Raw genomic sequence first — 8,804 nt, 5'->3', positions numbered from 1 at the left:
CAGTTTTAAAGTGCACTTATGGAGTACGGCAATCTGGGATTTTATTCCCTAAGACCCCCCACGCCTTTGGAAAGACCTCGTGTGTCCAGGGGTGCCGGGCTCCATGTGAAGACATCCACTTCATCTGTCTCTCTGAAGTGCCAGTCTTCTGGGCCAAGGCTGCCTTGGTTGGCCTTACTGCACCCAGTCAGGGGGCATCACTGGTCCCAGGACTTGCACCCCAGGACCACAGGTTCGACTTCATCAGTCAAAACAGGACTCTGTGAGTATATTTCCCTTCCCCTGTTTGTTTCATAAGATGAGATTCCTAGAGAGCTAAATCTTGCGGGTTTCGTCTGTAAGTCATAAATGTTTGTACCTTTCTCAGATCATCTTTGAAAATCACTTTGGATTATAGGTGCATGGCAATCTAACTAGTTCAAACCAATTTCTTACTTATCCATGACACTCAACATCCAGCTGCAGTCATCAGACAGAACTGAGTGCATCCACCAATTTTGGCTTTGGTAGAGTCAAGAGGTGGTGACCCCTGGTTCTCAGCCCCCAATTGCTCACAGAATGTGTAACCTGCACCTTGTGTTTGCAGATGAGACTGCAGGGGGCCAGGCATGCCTCCCATCTCTCTCCCTTTCAGCTCTCTACCCCGTTACTGCTGCACAGCCCCACTGGTCAGAGCCTAAAGTGGTAGCTGGTCATACTTTACCCATGGGTGGGGCTAGGTCAGAGGCTCTTCTCTGACTTCTAAGGTTAGAGTCAGGGAGGGGAGCCATTGCCTATTAGGCCTCATGGCTGGCTTAACCTCAGCACAGCCAGGTTAAGCACTTTCCCCCTTCTCCCCCTCACCTTTCCCTTTTCTGCTCTGGGAATGGGTCAGTGAAATTCCTCTCCTGGGAAGGGTAAACATGACTGTTATCATCAAAGGAACGTCTTGTGGGCTGTGTTAGCCAGCTTTGAGCTGGAATGCCTTGTACTAATATAGTAGTGACACTAATTAGAAAAGCCTATGCCCTAACTGATGAGATATTAGTGGACCACGAGGGCTATGTCACCTTGCATAGCACTGATTTTGAAGTTGCCCATTACTCTGCCAGAACCCTCAAAGGCTTATATGCCTCCTGTTTTCTTTCCTTTGAAGGAACTGATCTGGTTCAGTCTCCCTTCCATGTTAGCGGAACAAAGCTTTGGCTGAAATGGTGCCTGGCTTGGATCTCTCTCTCCCTTTTCTCCATCTCATCAAATCTAACACTGCCTAGGTGCAGGGGTCTCTTTCTGTCCTGCCCAAGGCTTGCCTGTGCCCACCCGGGTTCCTGTTTCCCTTGGCTGCCCCTTCCACTCCAGATTTAGGGAGTGGGAGTTTGCCTGTGGCTGGCTTCCAGACCCAGACCCCATCTACCAGCAGTTTGGGCCACAAAATCCCTGCGGGGGCTGGGGGTGGGGGCAGCGGAGAGCAAAGTTTGCCAGGGGGTTTCTATCCTTGTGAGGAAGCTTCCTCAGCTCACACTCCACAATGAGACGGGGATGGAAAATAGGATTCAGCGCCCCTCCTCCAATCCTTAATAAAGACCACTGACCAAGCACATCCGAGAAAATGCTTAATGTGTGGAGAGTCTGCAACTTTCTCAACACAATTCATTTTAGTTTTTAAAATAACCCTTGCAGGCCTTACATTCACTTTTTCTCCTGCAAGTGTTTATGCACCCCAAAAGCCACTGGCATTTAAATTTTTTATGAATAAAAGGGAGAGCATCTTGCACTTTAGACCAAATGCACTGCTACCTACCAAATCCTCCTAGGCTGCGTGTGAAGTCTGGGGAAGGACGGAACGAGGAACGGGATGTGAAGCCTGTTCACACCGCACTCCTGGAGGGCTGGACCAGCAGCTCTGTTCCAAGCAGAAAGGTGACACATTAGACATTTAGGAGCCTTTTGTGACTGGCAATTGAAAGTTAGCATTGCTTGACCCTGCTACCACTAAAAAATTTGATTTAAAATTTGAACAAACAATTCCGAGAATCCCATGTACACAGCTCAGTCGTTGTCCACTGGCGGGGGGTGGGGGAGAGGGACGTCTCAGCAGCGCCCACGTTCCCTCTGTCAGTGCCCAGGGCTGGCCTGCTTCCTTCCATCCCGTGTCTAGTCCATGTCTAGTCCACGTGATCTCGGGGGTCTGCTACACCCGGTTGCACCCAGGGCACTATCTGCAGGAGTCCCCAGGGGAGGAGCTCGCGGGCATTTCTGCTAGTGCCTTGTCTCTGCCGGCCCTTCCTTCCTAAGCCGGGCTCGGGACGCCCCTGATTCAGCAGCACCCACCAGCTAAGACCTGGTACCCCAGCTTGCAAGTGCCCAGCCTACCCCTGACTTGTCAGGCTTGCTCGTTAGCAGGAAATACAAACCGACGCAAAGCGACAGTCGGCCTCTGGGGTGGGCTCACGGCCCACACGGCGGTGGATCTGAAACTTTCTCAGGGCCCCGCTCCCTCCACCTGTGGCCCTGGGAAACCCCCCCCCCCACACTCCCGGCCCTCATCCTCCCCAAGCAGAAACGCCGCAGATGGGGGGCTGTTTTCCATGGGTCACCCGCGAGCCTCAGCACCTTGGTGGTAGGACTAGAACAAGTGGTCTGAGCTCACCCACAGTCGCCGTGGCTGATATTATCACCATGACGAGCACCCGAGCAAGGGCCCACCCCCCGGAGCGTCGTGTCCACGGCGAATGCCCCTCTCTGTGTCCCCGCTCCTGGCTGCCGGGCGCGGCCCGGGCAGCTAAACTCACCAGTCCCTGCGCAGCGCGGGAGTGCGGGGCCTCCGCCCACTCCGCGGCTTTAAGCGGCGCCCGACCCCGCCCCGCGCCCACCCCGGCCCCGCCCCACGCGCATCCCAGCCGGCGCCGAGAAACGAAACTCCGCGAGGACCCGCAGGAGGCGCCGGCGCGGAAACGAAACCTAGAGCACCCGCCGCGTCCCGGGGCTCGCGGGGAATGCAGATCCTGGGACTGGGCAATCCCATGCAAGGGTGGTCTGGTGGGGGAACACAAACTGCCGCAGCAATTAGCAGTCAACCCTCCCCCAAACCCTGCTCAACCTCTCTGGGCCTGTTACTTCCTGGTGGAGGAGAAGAGGGACGCCCGGCCAGGTGGGCTGCGAGCACGGGGCTGCCACCCTCTTGTTGGAGTGAGCACGACTGAAGCCTTGTTGGGACCTAAAGCTGCCTGGATTGCAGAGGAGGGGAGGATTTTTAAAAGGACAGTTTTTTTTCTCTCCACTCTTGCTTCCCATCCCCTGACTTTCTTATCTCACTCGCTAATAGGAAAACAAGGCCGAGAAGCTAATTAGTACTTTGCAAAGCTAAGAGTTCTTTCTTTGAGACTTGCAGAGTTTTGAGAAATGATCAAGGCCAAATGACGGAAGCTGACCTTGGGTACCAGCCAAGTACACTGGCGCAAATCAAAATCTTGCAGGGTCCTGAGATTATAGCGAAGATAAGAACAGAAACCAGATGAGGCTTGGCAAGACCTTGTACCTGACACATGGAAATGGACCCCTCGTAACTCACATCTTCCTCTCTCCTGCTTTTCACCTCCCACATTCCATTCCCTCAACCCTTCCTTTTAATAACCCCTCAGTAAATGCAAATCTTTGAGATAGGGTAGCCTACCATCTCCTTCAGCTGAACACATCTGCTTTTTTAACATCAACCGTTTGTCTTCCGAATTTTTTTCTTTCCTTTTCAAGGGGGCAGGCAGCTGGACCTGAGTCCGGTAACACTCTGAAGGAGAAAAGGTGCCATTGGATGGCAGGGGCAGGTACGAGCAAGGCGCCACATTCAGCAGAGACTTCACTCTGGGTGCTGCCACTGCTTCTTCAAACCACAGGAGGCGCTCCCCAGTGATTCCGGTTCATGCGCGAATTCAGAAAGAGCAGGGGCAAAATGAAACCTTGGCAGAGTCCCAGCCTTAGCCAATGTGGGATGAGGGGAAGGCAGTGGGGTGTCTGGATGCACAATGGCAGGAGCTGCCCACCCTCAGTTGGTGCAAGGATGTACTAGTCCATTTCTGTTGCTTATCACAAAACACCTGGAACTGGGTGATTCATAAAGAAAGCAAAATTTATTGTGTAGTTTTGGAGGCTGGGAAGTCCAAAGTCCAGGGAATGCATCTGGTGAGAGTGTTCTTTGGTGGTGGCTTTACAGCAATGCAGGGGGTCTTATATGGCAGAAAATGTCAGAGCAGAGAGAGGCTCTCACGGGTTCCCCTTTTAAAGCCCTCAGAACCAGACCCATGACCACCATTATTAATCCATTCATTAGGGCATGGTCCTATAATCTAATCATGTCTTCAAGGCCCCACCTTTCAATTACCATAGTAGGATTTCCCACCCTCTTAACAGTCACAGTGGGGATCAAGCTTCTAATACATAAAACTTTGGGGACACAATTCAATCCATATCAAAGGGCCTCCTTTGATTGGATGCCTGGAAGCCTCACTTGCCTGCCTCAGTCCCTCCCTGGCCTTCTATTTTGGTACCTTATTGCTTCTAATATGCACAATATACGGCAGTGCCCTGCAGAGCACAAGTGCTTGTTTTGGGGTGTAATTCAGTAGTAATACAATAATAGATCATATGTACTGAGCCCCTACTATGTTGGGTGCCAGCCTGAGACATTCATGTGCAATTGCTCACCTTTACAACCACCCCACAAAGGGAGTAAGGTGATCACACCCATTGTACACATGAGAAGACTGAGGCCCAAGGACCGGAGTCCCATAGCTAGGAAGTGGTAGTGCTACCATTCCAACCCACATTTTTATTCCCCAAGCCTGCACGCTTCAGCATCTTCTCCCCATGCTAAACTCTAGAAGCAGCTCCTGTCCTCAGGAAGCTCACAGCCTCCCACGTGAATTGCTAATGATGTATTCCCTCTTAAAGATAAGTTCATTACTCTTCTCTTAACCAAATAAATTTCAGACTCTTAGTCCTTGAGAATTGCCCCCTCCCGTCCTCCAGGCAATTCTCTTCAAGTCTCAGCACCCTACTTGCTGTCCTGACCATGGCACACACTTCATGCTACTGAGACTTTGTTTATGCCCCTCCTGCTGGGCTATCCTTTCCCAGTAGACTCCCAGAGGAATTCTCCTCCCCTGCCAAGGCTCAACTTCCATGTCTCCTCGTCTATGCAGCTGCTCCTGGGAGCTCCTTCCAAACCCTGGGTCAGGTCTCTTCCAGGCCCCCACTGGCCTTAGCTCAGGCTACTGCACTTCTGGTGATGTTCTGGGCAGTGTGGGATGTGGCCACCTCTTTGACGGGGCTGTCATCTTCATGAAGGCAGGGTGAGGTCCTATCAAGCTTGTATTCCTTCAGTGCCTGGGGCCCTGCACACTACAGTAGTGCTCAGTACGCGTGGGCTGAACTTAACTGGACTGAAGTGCCCTGCTGTCTGCCTTAGGCCCCACATGGCACAGCCCTGGTCCTGCCTTTTTGGTACTCCTACCTCCACTAAAAAGTATCTGGCAAAAACAATGCAGCCACAGGGGAAGCACTAGCGGTCAAACAATCACACTGACCCTTGACCCCTATTGCCCGTGCAGTCGTGGGTGTCCCAGGGGACTCCAGGTCTCTCTGGTCCTTGTCCAGCCCTCTCACACCGCATGCCCTGGCCTGCCCTGGGCTGGACTTGCCAAAGAGAGCTGAGCTGGTGTTCATGAAAAGCCATCGCTGGCTAGATGTATGGCCTCTGCTCCCTACCTCAAAATTGGTGCACTTCCTGTAACACCTGTGGGAAGCTGACAGCGCGCTGTTTAAATGGAGCGGGGGGCGTGGCTGCGGGGACAGCGGTATTCCAAACTGCTCAGTATGATGTGCAGGACCCTTCTAATCTCGCGCCACTCCCACTTCCTACGGGACCCTCCTACGGCTCAGGGCACCCCTTCTCCAAAGCAATGTCTTCCCCGGTTCCCCTCCAGGCCTGGCGGACTTGCTTCCTGCAGCTTGACATCGCACGCCGGTGGCAGGCAGGGCAGGACGCCATCGCCCCATCACCTCCTCCGCCCTGGAACACGGCCTTATCACACTGCCTTGGCCTCCGCCACCAGGCTGAGGACGGGCCATGGCCCGCACCAGGTCCGTGCTGTTTGCTGCTGCACGTGGGATCCAGCACGGTTCCCGGCAGCTGAGTGTTCCCGTGTCTCTGGGATGAACGCAGCGAATGGCAAGGCTGGTCCCGTCCTGCAGTCACGACCCGCGAAGGACTGTCCCGGGCTGCTTCCTCTTTTCATGCCCCGCGTCGGTTCACCAATCAACTCAGGTTCGGCTTCAGTTTCGTTTCTTCTTCAGGGTTTCCAGAATGGAAAGTCAGGCGGCGCTACGCTAGATTCCGGCATCCAGGGGGCGGTGCCCGGGGAGGGGGCGGTGCCTGGGGAGGGGGCGGTGTCAGGACCTCCCTCCACGTCCCCCACTGGCCGCCCGGCGCATTGAGCGTCCTGCCAACGCTGCCATTCGAGGCTGGACACGGTTCTGCGGTGCCCGGGGGGCTGGCGGGACTGCGGAGCAGCCGGAACCACCTCCCGGGCCCAGGCAGAACAGCGCGTCCCCGCCGCGCGCCCCCTCTGTTCGACCCAGGCGCTCATTCAGGTTCTTATTTGTTTTGTCGGATTTCATTTTCTCTTCCGTGCATGTGACAAAACCCGGTGTTTCTCAAAGGGTGGATCTTGGACCAGTAGCGTTGGCTTCACCTGGGAACTTGTTAGAAATGCAAGGGCTGGAGGTCGACCCCGTGGCTCACTCGGGGGAGTGCGGCGCTGGGAGCGCCGAGGCCGCGGGTTCAGATCCTCTATGGGGATGGCCAGTGCGCTCACTGGCTGAGCGCGGTGCGGTGACACCAAGCCAAGGGCTACGATCCCCTTACCGGTCACAAAAAAGAAAAAAAGAAATGCAGGGTCTGGGGGGCACCTCAGTCCACTGTGTTAGAATCTCTATTTTAAAGGGATTTCCCAGGTGGTGCCTGATAGCGTTTGGATGTGTTGTCCCCTCCAAAACTCATGTGGAAATCTGATCTCCAGTGTGGCAGTGTTGGAAACCGATTGAGTCATGGGGGCGGATCCCTCATGAATGGATTAATGCTCTCCCTAGGTTGGGGGAGTAATGAGTGAGTTCTTGCTCTATTAGTTTCCACCAGAGCTTGTTGTTTATAGGACCTTGGCACCTCCTCTCTTCTCTTGCTTCCTCTCACCATGTGATCTGCTTGTACCTGCCAGCTGCCTGCTGCTTTCCCCCATGAGTAGAAGCAGCCTGAGGTCCATGCCAGATGCAGCTGTCCCAGAATTGTAAGCCAAATAAACCTCTGTTCTTTATAAATTACCCAGTCTCAGGCATTTCTGTTATAGCAACACAAAACGGGCTGATACAGTGCCTTTGCAACTAAAGCAGGAGAAGCCTGGGTGTGGGTGCTGTTTGTCTGGTCTTGTCTGCCCTGGGGCCCAGCCGAGAGCTCTGCCAGGAGGGCACAGATGCTGAAAGCCCACTGGAGCTGCGGGGAGTAGGGGGGGCTGAGCTGATGGCCCTGGGCCCTTGCTTGGTGTACAAGTGGCCTAACCCAATCTCACTGGTATTTACAATACTGGGAAAGGTCCAGTGGCCTTTCCAAAATCGTATTTCCTGGATAGGGCCAGCTGTGCACTGGCATTCACACACAGAAAAGAAATGTGACATTGTAGTGGGTTAGAAATCATGATTCTCATTTGATTTTAGAATAAGGTTTTTAGGTAAATGCATGTATGGGGCAAAAGCCCTCGGACAGGGGGCTACAGCCCATAGATAGTGAGGCCAAAGCCCATCTAATCAACTCTTAATCACTGGTAAGGTACAGGACTGTATACTTTAATTATTTTAGAGATGACAGGTAGTTGTCATACCGGTTCTGTTAAGAGATTTTAAGAATTGCTGAAGGAAAAGTTGTGGAAAAAATGTTTTCTAGGGGCAAACTGTCTGTTGGGGGAAACTTTAGAGATAATTGTATTTAGATTTTATCATTAAAGTGTAACTTTTGTTTAAGGAGAGGTCATACTTTAGATAATGAGCCAGTTTGACAATTAATAGTTCTTTACTAATTGTACTTTGGAATGTCACTTTAATTTACTGATGTTACTAGTTTCCATTGTTAAGCTATACTTAGCCATGGACAACTTTTGTCACACTGGCCATGTCCTTATGTCCTACTTTGATGATTGAATCCACTGGAAGTTTCTTGTAAAACTTCCTTGTCTTGTCAATAAAAAGAAAGGCTGATTTTGGATCGGGGCTGCTCCCCTGATGGGTGGCAGTCCCTCCAGGCCTCATTGATTGTATTTTGAGCGAATTCTTTCTTTCTCTTTTCTCGGTTACACAGAGGAAAGTGTAACATGACATTATGACAAATCCCATAAGAGGGGATCCACTGAGCAAAAGCAATTCTTCTTCCTCCCTTTCTCCCTTTTGTGGACTGAAATCAAGCTTGTCAGAGCAGAAATAATTTTATAAGGGTTTATTGAAAGCCAACCTGAAGGATCCACCTAGAAACCAACAGAATTGGGAAGTGCTTGGAAGTCTATCACTGGGAAGATTTTATAGGAAAGTTTGGAAAAGGGAGGGGGCCTCCTCATACCAGAGTTGTCCCATATTTGTTGGTGTGTGAGATACAAAAGCTGCAGTTATTGGTACAGGTTACAACATACAGGCTAAAAGGTGTCTGTGAATAGAACAGGCAGTAAACTTCATGCCTCAATAGCTCATTGTTTCACTTAAGGTCAGGAGGTTGTACATTAATTGGTATGTCA

The sequence above is a fragment of the Galeopterus variegatus genome, unplaced genomic scaffold (genome assembly GCF_000696425.1).
Source record: "Galeopterus variegatus unplaced genomic scaffold, G_variegatus-3.0.2 Scaffold668, whole genome shotgun sequence".
NCBI lineage: Eukaryota > Metazoa > Chordata > Mammalia > Dermoptera > Cynocephalidae > Galeopterus > Galeopterus variegatus.
The sequence above is the reverse complement of the archived record's forward strand: the minus strand, read 5'-3'. Positions refer to the sequence as shown.